The following is a 12,362-nucleotide window of genomic DNA, read 5'->3' on the forward strand; positions in this document are numbered from 1 at the left end:
AATTATCAAGCTTTTTCTTAAATTCACATGCATTTACTACATATACAACATCCGATGGAAGCCCATTCAAAGATTAATCGCCTTGTTGGAAAAATAATATAAAACTGTATTAGCTAAAGATGACTCTTACTGTGTTCTATTGTTCTCACTGTTAAATATATATAAGGATTATGTATCAACACTATTAATTCGCTTTACAATCTTAACATTTCAATCAGATTACCATTACTCTTCGTTTTCCAAAAAGGAGATTTAATTCCTTCCAATAATTCATAATATATTTTAATATAGTATAAATATCATGTATTAAACATGCGTATATGCACCTATATATTGTTCGGTAGGGAGCCGATGGAGGGCGCACATGAAGTGTTATTGATCACGCTCGATAAAGTTGTCGGAGTAACGGTTGTTTTTTTGTTTTGTTTTTTGAGATTAATTGAGTTTCGTGTTACTACTTTTTATATTGACAAGGGCTCAAGGTGTTTTGGAAGTGCCTTCAACGTTAATTTTTTTTTTTTTTACATTACAAGGTATGGTGTATGTTTAGTTTTACGTAATAATTTTTGTACTTATGATTACATATCAACTTAATCCTATTCTATGTTAAATTGTAATCTATAAGTTTTAAAGAGTTAGACTAGTAGTAGTCAACGGTGTGGACACTATAGTGTAGTACTGAGATGTAATTAAAACTCCAGGTCGCTTAGTCGCGCAATTTTAATTTTGTTTATCTACTAATTGTTTCAAAGATACATGATCTAATAAACTATTAATATTATTTATGAATATTAGTGTTAGTAATACTGTTTGTTCAAAACCTATGTATGCATGCTTTCATTTATTTTTAACAGTTGTTAGATTCATTTTAATAAACTTAAAGCACATTATTATACATAAAACATTTGAGCATTCAGTGTAACAAAAGGTGTATGTCTGACCTGTACAGTGTTTTGTCAGTGTATGTTATTTTTTATAGGTCTTATGGGAAGACTGAAAAATTATCAGGAAATTTACATTTTTTAAGTTATCATTTTGGGTCAGTCAAAGAAATAAAATATAACCAATCTAGATTCATTATAAAATTGAAAATCGTTGGAGGAATAAAATGTTGTGTTTTCAATCAGTGTTTCTTCTGTGTTCAATGTACATACTGTTTTAATTGTAAATTGAAGATCATTTTATGATAAATTTAGGAAAGAAAAAGAATCATTATTAAAAAAAAGTCAACTAATTTCAATTCGGAGCAAAAAAAAGAAAAAAACAAGTAATAAACTGAGAAAGTGTTATTTTGATAGTTCAAAATATTTTATGGTTAGACGTTTATCATTGCATTATTACTTGTGCATTTTAGGATGCTTTTTTCTGCAAACCTGACATAATCTGCTCTTATAGTACAAAATTATATATTTTTAATTCAGTATTACTGATATATTGAGTATTTTTAATGCTTTTCATATTGAGGTACATAATGCAAAACTTTCTTATATGAAAGCCTTCATTGAACTCAAAACTTTGGATTAGTTTCAATCTTTCAGTTCATTGAACTTAACATTTTAGGAATGACAAGGGCCATTTTGCCCATCATGGCAATTCCATTCATATCGTCAAACACCCATCTCCTGTATCCAGTTGTGGCTTTTTAAAGCATTTATCAAGCTTCCTTTAGAACATTCTCAGTATTATGCACTTACTATGTCTGAAGGAAATTTACTCCAAATGCTGTTCACCTTCTTAAGCAAAAGTTATCTAATTTACAGGTGACTTCTACATTTATTTCATTTTTCTCTAATTCTACTGCAGTTAATATTAAATGTGGAAAAATATGATGCATTAATCCTGTGTATTACTTTTATGATTTAGAACTCTTAATCAGATCCTCTCTAATCTTTTTTTCTCAAGAGAAAATTTTAAGCATCTTGGCAGCTAAATAGGACACTCCTTCATGCAGGTATCATCTTATTCCTAGTAGCTTTCCTTTAAATTCTTTCCAAAAACTCAACACTACTAAGAATATGGAAACCAAGACTAAACAGAAAACTCCAGATGAATCCTAATCAGGGATCTGTATAGAGAAACAATAACTTTCTTTGACTTATTTAACATTCCTGTACTTACAGGTCAATATCCTGTTATCTTTTACACTGATAACTCACTTCCTGGTAAGTGTAAGATGCTGATTGTCCAAAACAATAAGATAGTTTTTTTTTTTCCACAATACTATTTATTTGATTTCCATAAAGATGGTCATTATAGTTAAAATTAGGGTAGGCCACAGGCATTACTATGCATATAGAATAATGAAATCCCATGTGCTATTTATTTGCTGCTTTCAAAATGTACAGAGAAGTATTTTTGAATTATTGTAAGCTATAACTAAATTACACCATACTGTAAATCTACTTATACTACAGCTGTTTAGATGAAGCTATCTAAATATTATTGCCAGTCATACTGTATATGATGTAGATTCTAATGATGAGAAAGAAGGTTCTATGTTTCAAGTATTGGCCATACTAGCTCAGTTGGTAAAAGAATTTCCTTCAAAATGGTTATATAAGCCAGTGGTTCCATGTTCAAATTTTGATCAGGACAGATTTCTTAACATTATGGCTATATCCAACTGGTTATCCCATCCATATAGGTGAGGGTTAATCAAATTAATCAGTACATATGCTTGATTCAACAGTTGACTTGGTATACTGTACACTGTGTTCCCATTTTGGTAGTACCTTGTTCAAATTGTTTCCTCGTGTTGGTAGGTAGACTGTGTTTCGCCAAGAGTTTGAGGATAATTTGTGTTGACTGTGAAAGAGATTATATTGTGGTAATAATGGAGCTTATTTTTTTGGCTTTGAGCCTAGTAACTCAATTGGTAGAACATTGGCCTTGGGTTATTAACATGAGTTAAGACTAAGATAATGGGACCCTATATGAGGTATTCTAATATAAGAGTAATTTGCCACATAACAAACCAGTCTTTTGTGCATTTTTATACAGTCAGTAAAAATGTTGTGAGGTATTTCATTAAATCCATGAAGAATAGTTGTTAGACTAGACCTGTTGAGAATACTTGTCCAATGTTATGCCAAAAGTACCTGTGGTAAGATAGGATCAATAAATGTCAGTTGCTTTTAATCATATTGTTTTGTTTTTTTACCTAGCATTTTGGCTATAAAGTCTACTATTATTTCATGTGTTGTCTTGACATGGAAAGTTTTGAGATCCATAAAAATCCTGCAAACAAGTGACTAATCTTTGTAAAATCAATAGAAAAGAAGAAATATCTAATAGGCTGAAATTGTACAGTTACATACTCTTACTTCTGGAATGTTTATGAATTTATGAGAAAGCAGAACTGGACAACAAAAGCATGCAAGATATTTTAAGTGTCTGGACAAAATAGAAAAGTATAGCAAAAGGCACTGAATGCCAGACATTGATATTGAGCTAATCTATCTCCTTCCTGTGATCCCAAGATCTTAGTACTACATAGCTGTAATAAGAACACTTGTAATGTAAGAGTGTGGTATCTATTGTGCTTTAAAAAAACGGATCAATGTTACAGTCTGCAATTTTTCTAATCAGCTACTTCTCATACTATTACCAGTTTGTAACTGAATAACTGGTTTGATTTAAAGTCTATAAACTTTAAGAACTGTTGATGTCACATTGTGAAGCTGACACAGACCACAGTATGTTAAGTAATTCAGGTGATATGTAAAGATTACCGCTTAGACTCATGTTTAAAGTTAGGCGGGAAGTGCATCCTCACATGAATTTTATTCATGTATTTTTTGTGTGCTGTAAATTATTTGTTCCAAACTTTTTTTGAGCTGGTGGTGTACTTCTTCTAGTACATATAATTTGTTTAAAAAAGCTTCTAGGGTAATTTATATAAATAAAAATATTTTTAAAAAATCAGAAGTTAGTTAGTGATATACAAGTGTTAAGTGCTGGTTAATGGAATACATTTTTAACTCACTGTCTCAACTCTTCAATTTTGAGGCATGAAGTTTATTTTTAATATGCTTCAAAGTTCTTGCATGCTCCCCAGAAATGTATCCAAGTATTTCCATACCACACAGGTTGGAAACAACCACTGTAAAGCATTTTAAGTTCAACATTTTTGCAACAACTGTTGCACATGGTGTGGCCAAGCAAGTGATCTTTGACTACAGTTGAAGTTCAACATGATAAGAATGGTGGAAAATATATTGCAGTAGGTGTAAAATTAAGCTATAAATAACAGCTTTGAGTAGAAGTTAGAAGAATTTTTAAACTGGTTAAAGGCTCAAAATATAACTAGTTATTTAAGTAATTGTAGTTCCCTGAAAGAAAAACCATTCTATGGATTACATAAAAAAAACAAAACAAACTAGACTGTAATGTTGTGTAAACAGTAATATATTTAGCACTGATTGCCAGGATGGAATAAAACAACATGTAACACAGTTGAATGGCACAAACTTTACCATAAATAAAAAATGAAAGAGAAGTTACCAAACTACTATGAAACATTGAGCAGTAGAATCTCAAGTTATGATAATAGTTAGAAAACAACCCTGTCCAGTGGTTCTAAAATCACTGATCATTCAGAGATTCTTGAATTAAAATCTACTCAAATAATATTGGAGTGTCTTTGTCAGAACAATACTTTAGCAGCTTTGGCTGTTAAAAATTTATGTAATTAGTAGACAGTTAAAGAAAAACAACCACAAACTCAAAGTTCTATTTACCACAGCCTACAGTGTACTGTTCATAAAATTTGTTAATAACAGGTGTTATTTGATGCAAAACAATGTTAAACATCAAGTCTCACACTCAAACCAAAGGGGTTGGTATTTAACTAATTTGATGTTACACACAAAATTACACAGAAATTTAAGTAGCAGTATTTTAGTGGATCAAGTTCAACAAGACATCCACTGTTTCTAATTTTAAGATTTGGAGCATGAATCCCTTTTGTTTTAAATATATAGAAAAATTAAAATATGTAATTCTAAAGAGTTTTTAACAAATGACTAATCTTTGAATAAATGACCTGTTGTATCTAATCTGTATGTGTGCTTCTACGACATGTTGAAACGTTTCTCAAGTATTTTATGATGAATGTGTAGCTGATTGTGACCACATGTATTTTTGTGGTAGATGAGCTGGCATAAATGTATAAGGATGACCTTTATTTTTAAGGTAGAATTGATTGTGGGTAATGGTGTGTAACATCTATCACTGATACACTATACTAATATCCTGTATATCAGAAAGAATATTAATTGATATTTTTTTCTTCCAAAAAGCATTGAACTAGTAAATTAATTCTAGCAAAATATGTTTATCATGAATAGTTGGAAACAAAATCTTACAGAAAGTGATTAGATTCTTCCACATATTTTTCTAATGTGCTAAAGCTGCTGCATTGATAATAGAAAAGGTATCTTGGTTTGGAACTGTAAATATAACTGTATGGAACAATTTTATTCATAGGGTCATTTAATGCTTTGAAGGGCATTTAAAGATTGTCAAGATAATTAAAGTTTGATACTATCTGTGTACCATAACTCTAAAATAATCAGTGTGTTATAATATTTTTTTAATTATAAAAAGTAAAGTAAATATTGCTTTTTTTTCTTAGCACATTGCTTATTCAGAGTGATAGTCTCTTAACAATTTTTTCTTTGATTCAACTTAAATATAACCTTTCACATCCTAATATCAAAAGAAGAAATTCAAACAATGCAAACTGATAACACAAACTACATCATTTGATAGACCTTTTGACAAATTAATAATTCATACTGATAAAAATAATTTAGTTTGAAGAACAGAGCTCAGATCCATTACTTGTATCATTCAACTTTGTATTTACAACTTTTTAATTAACATTACAATGTAAGGAAAACACATCCAAAAATGTTAGGTCTCTCCTTATAGCTTAAATGACTAAACTGTTAATACTCTTGTAGTTTGTTGTTGAATATGTTCTTTTCATCATTTTCTTTTTATTTCTGTTGTAAGAGGACCAAATTTGCATTTAGTACCTCAAGCGGTACTTGACTGGAGTTTTGTACAAGGCTACTATAATTTTCTTGTTCATAAATTATTCTAATTTTCTTTTTTACTATAGCTAAACACTCAACAGGCTTCTAACCTTGAGGAATTGTCTTGCTAAAATAAATTTTAAACCCACTTTTTGTCTTCCAGGAATTAACCTGTTACCTTCTTAAACTCCTGTAAGGTACCAATCTTTACTGATGCTGACATCAGCATAACCCAGTCTCCTTGTAAGAAAAATAAAACTGCATTAAGTGAAGGACAGTATGAATTTTTCCAAATCTTAAACTTTGTTCTATTTTCTTCAAGATAAAGTGAATATAAATTAAAGGTCTCTGTCCCACTGATTCTGTGGGTAATCTTGTAAACTTTTCAGTCATCTCTTTTTCTGAACAGAAAATATATTATGAGATAACCCTTTTATCCATGGGATCATCCCATAAGCACTATTTGCAATAACACAACATCATTTCTCAGAGGCAGGGACCAAAAATATCCACAGCATTGTAACACCTTTCTAGTAATTTATTAAAGAGGAAATTACCTTTTTGTTTTCTGGTAACCAGGATTTTTTTTGTGCATCTTGTAATTCTATTAGCTTTTACACTAGCAACAGAGCACTTCCTTGATGGCTTGAATAACTTGTGTATCAATGTGCTAAAACCCTTTTTTTCAGTCACAGTATTGAGTAGATGCTCATCTGTGTTGAATGTGCAACTCAAATGATAACTCATATACATTGCTTTACACTTCCTGTAATTAAGTCATTTGTGAACTATTTTTCCAACATACCATTTGTTTCATGTCATGTTTCAGTACCTCATCATTCTCAATAATGCTGAAAATATTTATGAGTTTAAAATTATCAATGCACTTTACTAATTATGTCTGTCAGTGACATTAATCAAAGTGAGGTCCAACAACTGACTCCTCAGGGACATAATTTGTAACAAAGATCAACTTTAACTGAATTCCATTTTGCTTTTTTTTTCTCACCAACCCTTACTTCAATCCAGGTAGTTATTCTTTTTCCAGATCCTGTCATTATAATTTTCACAGATGATAAACTGGGTAGCACCTATACAGATAACAAGTACATCCTCAAAATAAACTTAACTGATCAACATTGTAAGATTTCTGTTTAATGATTCCATGATAGCTCTCTTTTATTATATTATTTGTCAAATTATTTCACAGAAATTTTTTATGACACTAGAATTTTTAAACTAACTAGTAGCTTAGGGTTGATATATTCTTAGTTTGTTGATAGAACTGTATGAATTTTTCATTGATGTCCAAGGCTGGTGGGACCTCTTAAAGCCTTTGGGGTACTGGGGCTGCATTCCCATCAGCTTTTGTATAAATCAAGCACTAGAAAGGGGCCCATATACATGAAATTTGACCTTCTTTAAAACCATAGAGAAAACATTGCCTTGTTTTAGTACTTTTGTCTGTTTACAGTTTCAGTCTTTTTCTTCATAAGCCTAATTTTAACATTTTTACTTTAACATACAGAATTCTTGCTAATAGTTTAACATTAAAAGTAAGATATTTCTCATTGGTCCCTTTCTGATTTCTTAGTTTCATTTTTAATCAAATCTCTAGCTTTCTTTTAGTTCTATGAATCTTCCAGCTCATGTTTTAATTTAAACTCCTTAAATTTATGATATTTATATACTTAAGAAATCCAGTTTGGTTTTATCTTCCCTGTTATCTTCTTTTACATTTTTAAAAACATGCTTCTTTTTAATTAAAAGCAATTTAATTTTCAACTCCCAAATATGCCACACATCACCTTTCAACACATTTTCAAGGTTCGCTAGTGATAATTCTTGTCTCGTGGTCTCATAATTGGTCAGCTGAAAATTAGGAACCATAATGTGTTTTTTTTTATTTGACATCTAACAAAATATGAAACCTATTATTTGATAATCACTCTTTATAAATATTTCTCCACTTAACTCTTCTAAGTAATTACCATTAATGGTTAAAAGTATATCTAAAATAGCATTTTTTACTGGTTGGTTCTTTGGTATGTAGTTATATCCAATTTGAATCTTTTTAAGGAACCTGACTCCCATGCCTGTAACTCTACCCCAGATAATTCCACTGAAGGTGTGTTTCAAATTAGTCTCCCATAATTAAAGCTGTATTATTAACAATCCTGATCTCATTGACATAATGTGTCTTATCAAGTGATCTTTAACGATTGTCAGTTAAAAACTCTCCACCATTGACTGTAATGCATAATATTCAACCTCTTTATTATCATTTCAGAAATCTTCGATATAAAAATGCTATGCCTTATCTCTTGTATAAGACAGATTCAACTCCTTTTTTAAAAAATGATGTGATTATTAATTAACTTATAATCTGGAATTTTGAAATAATTTCCATGACTTATTCTGAAGTAAAGAAACTCTACAAGTACCATTTTGACTCTTCTGGAAGCCACAGTGAAGCCCACAGTTCTCAAACATAAACAAGTTTAGGAACCTGTCAGTCATCAGAGTCTTATAAACTCCATCCCACTCATCCCTAAATTACCTTTAACCATCCAAAGTTTCTAAATCCTAACTAGAGTTATTTGAAAATGTATAGTGTGTAAATGAATTGATCCATAACTGGTACAACTAGGTCATTGATATTAGCCTTGGCTAGCTCACCAATTATACATCAACTTATCTGGGTAGCTGTTTATCAATGTGTATAAATGAATGACACAAGAATGTTCTTAAATACTGGATAAGTGGTATTCACATGTTGAGCTGTGAATCCAGTCAGGCCCCAGTAGATTAAAACTTATGTGGTATTCTTCATGTAAATGAAAGTAATGAGAAACAACTAAGAAACTTATCTTCCCCTTTCCTCTAACAGTTTAGTTTTTGTTTTGTTTTTCTTGCAGTGAGTAGTTTTACCCTGTACAATGGCAACTGTGCAAGAGAAGGCTTAGTGTGTAGTTTGGTTGGCAGAGACCAAGTTGGTGGCTGTGGTGTAATGTAAGTGCAGTAGTAGTATAAGAAGGATGTATAGGGGTATGTTAAGGATATTGTGTATCACACACCAATAGTAATCTTTTCATTGAACAACTCAGAGCCCTGAATATCAGATTTCAGGATACCATCATTAGTTTTGATGCCACAAGCTTGTAAAAACTATTGGTATTGCCAAACAGTGGCTGTTGCACTATAATTCTCTTACATACAGGATTGATATGAAGATAGAAGTATGACCAAACTAGTCATGGTTTGTGCACATTCTGTATGTTTTCAGTAGAACATCTTTTAATAAATAAATGACTTTACTATGGGATCAACACTCTCTCCAGTCATATTTTAAACATAACAAGTATTGTTTTAATTTTATCACCAGTAATGCTACTGAAAATAGACTTGTATAGGAAAAACTTGAAGACATTTTGGAGCAAGAATGAAAGAAAATAACTGCACAATAGTGAGGGAAACACAGAATTCTGTCCTGACAGAACATGCAGTGTTGATTGAACTGTTGGGATTATTTTATTGACATAATAACTTCACCATTGAACCAGTATCAGCATGAAATTTAGTACACCTATTGATATTACACTCTTCCATAGCTTGAAGTTTTTAAAATTAAAAACTCTTTACTAGTTGTCTTGTTATGTCTCTAATTACCATTGATGAAGGTAGTAATTGAAGTTAATTATTCATATCTTGTTAATATTCTAAAAAATTTGCAGTGTTTTTAATGCAAGCTATGAGGATGTTCACAAACAGCATGTGTAATAATTTTCAAGTTTTTATCACTTATAAGTAAACTTATGTTGTTAAAACAGTTTGTTATGTATTTATGTGTGCCACATTATGTATATGATATATATATGACTGTAAATGTACTTTCAGAGAGTGTGACATCATACTTTTATTTTGTTCTCAATTTGAAGGTTATAAAAAGTTTCCTTAGCATGTACATTTATCCAGTTTTAAGGGTTAGTACTATCTTAAGAGATAATGGATTTATTTCTGTACAGTGTTTCATCTCTAAACAGCAAAACACAATCAGGTATAACATGTACAAGTATTTTGCTCAAATCAAATTCTCTTCTCATCCACTTCTCACGTATGAATTAATTATCATTCCAATTAATCCACCACTTCATATGGAGCATCCGAGTAATACAGATCATTTATATGATTGTATCTTATTGTTAGTGACAAAATAATGTTCAGAAATAAATCTGTTATCCAACTATAACTGTTTTAAAACTTTTTTCATATTAAGATGGTGGTCGCTAGAACATCTATGGCAGCTCAGAGTATGATGTTAAGTGCCGAGCCTATAGGAGCTCAGTTATTTCAGATAAGAATGGCATTGCATATGCACACATATACATCTGTATATGAACAAGTTTTGTTGTTTTTTTTGTTCAAGTTGAGTTTCATATCTGTATCTCATCAGCAGATTTTCAGAACTATAAACTTTAAATTTATGATATTACTATGTTGAGTGGTACTTAATCTTAAAGAAAATATTTGGTTTTATAAGTTGTAAAGAAATTCTCAACCTATGATAAAGAAAGAATACTAATCACTTTGGCTAAGCTGTTGAATGCTTGACAGTTCTAGAAAATATAATGCTAAAAAATGCATTGTGTAGAACTGATATAAACAAATATGAGTAAAAAGTGTCTTTGATTTGAAAAATTGACAAAACTAATAGAACATGCTTAGCTTTGTCACAGTTTGTGTGTTTTCAAAAGAAGACCATAATATAAACATCACAATTTGTTGTATGTTTGATTAGCATGCTCAGTTTCAATAGGCTGCTAAAGGGACATGAAAGAAAGTAGTACAGAATCTCTTAACCTGCATTGAAGACACAGGCTCATGATAAAAATTCAGAATTCTACAGATATCCTCATAGTGTTTTTCACATTTTGTTAAATATACTAATTAAAATGAATGTGTCAAAGTACTTAATATATGCATTATGCTTACAAAATAACTTGGTCTAATTTATTGACTTTTTATTACATTGTGCCTTTAGTCAAGGAAGTTATTTAAAGCACATTATAGTACTTGTGTATATAGTCTTAAAGTTCGTATGCAAATATACTAGGAAGTTTAATTGTAAATCAGTAGAGGTTGTTCATGAGAAATATATCTTAAAGGCAGGGCAGAAGGATCCTGTACTTCCCAATTCTTACCTTTTTCAGTTAGTATACACTCTTAATTAAGCCATTCTACAATTGATCACTAAATAAGGAAAAGAAAGAACAGATACAGATATCTGCAGGAAAAGCAGTGCTCTATTTCATGAGAAAAAAAACCCATAGTTTATCACAAGTTTTAACAACAAAATCCAGTCTGTAATTGATGCTAAATTGTCCCTGTTCATCTGTTAAGTTGTTATTCAATTACTTTTACAACTTAATGAGACTATGAAACATAATATTTTGTAATAGCTTTGATAATACATTTGTTAATATCTGTGGATTGCTCATTTAGTGTAATGTTATGTTTCAGTAATAATTCCTGTGTTTAGTTTGCCATGATCATTGAAATTTCCTGTGCACAGAGATATGTTTTGTCTAGGAATTTGTGAATTGTTAATTTAGTTTAAAAAGAAAATAGTTTGTGAGCACTACCATATGTGCTAATTATTTTAAAAATGGTGGTTGGAGTATGTTTTATTCTGCTGTGTACGAGTTGGTTGTTTGAGTTAATATTTGAAATATTTCTCAGCTGGATTGACCTCTCCCTCACCAACTCCATCAGTTTGCATTGCCAGAACAACATAAGCAGAATCAAGTGTTTGTTGTTTTTTTTTTTTCACTTTTTTTTTAATTCTGTTGCACTAAAAAAGTGAGTGAAATGTAATTTATTAGGCCATACCTCCAGTCTTTAAATGTCAGGGTTGCTGTGATTTACCCCAACCCAAACACAAGTGCATAAGACTCAAGAAAATCATTAAATAAAAAAAATCAGAGTTATGCTGTTGAAAGCACTTTAGTTGAAATCAGATATTTGGAATCAGACCAATCAAAACACAGATTTTCAGTAACATTAAACTTGTTAGTATTCTCTTTATTGTTAAGTGTTGTGATTGGGCAGGTAATGCATAATGAGGTTTTAGCAGAGGTGACCAAGGTGCTTATGTCCTCTCCTATCTGATAATGTATGCATGGGATCTACTGTACATATATATATGTTGGTGTCTGCAAGGGGAGAAGGGGGAGACATTCCCCCAGAAAACAAAAAACACAATTCATTCTTTATTTATTCAACATATGTATATGGATTTTTTTTTATTCAATTCTCAATTTT

At 30.7% G+C, this 12,362-nt stretch overlaps 1 protein-coding gene across 3 annotated transcripts in view; it reads left to right on the forward strand.

Moving 5' to 3' along the window:
- Positions 1 to 367: 367 nt before the first annotated feature.
- Positions 368 to 12,362, forward strand: part of LOC143244926 (protein O-mannosyl-transferase Tmtc3-like) — a 110,296-nt gene continuing 98,301 nt past the window's right edge. The window contains exons 1-2 of one of the 3 annotated variants that reach the window (XM_076490526.1): positions 381 to 533; positions 8,960 to 9,053. The gene's annotated coding sequence lies outside the window, so the exon portion shown is untranslated. Of the gene's footprint in view, positions 534 to 8,959; positions 9,054 to 12,362 lie in introns of all 3 variants that reach the window. The other 2 variants (XM_076490517.1, XM_076490549.1) reach the window with 2 other exon arrangements.

Source organism: Tachypleus tridentatus, chromosome 1, assembly GCF_004210375.1.
Source record: "Tachypleus tridentatus isolate NWPU-2018 chromosome 1, ASM421037v1, whole genome shotgun sequence".
NCBI lineage: Eukaryota > Metazoa > Arthropoda > Merostomata > Xiphosura > Limulidae > Tachypleus > Tachypleus tridentatus.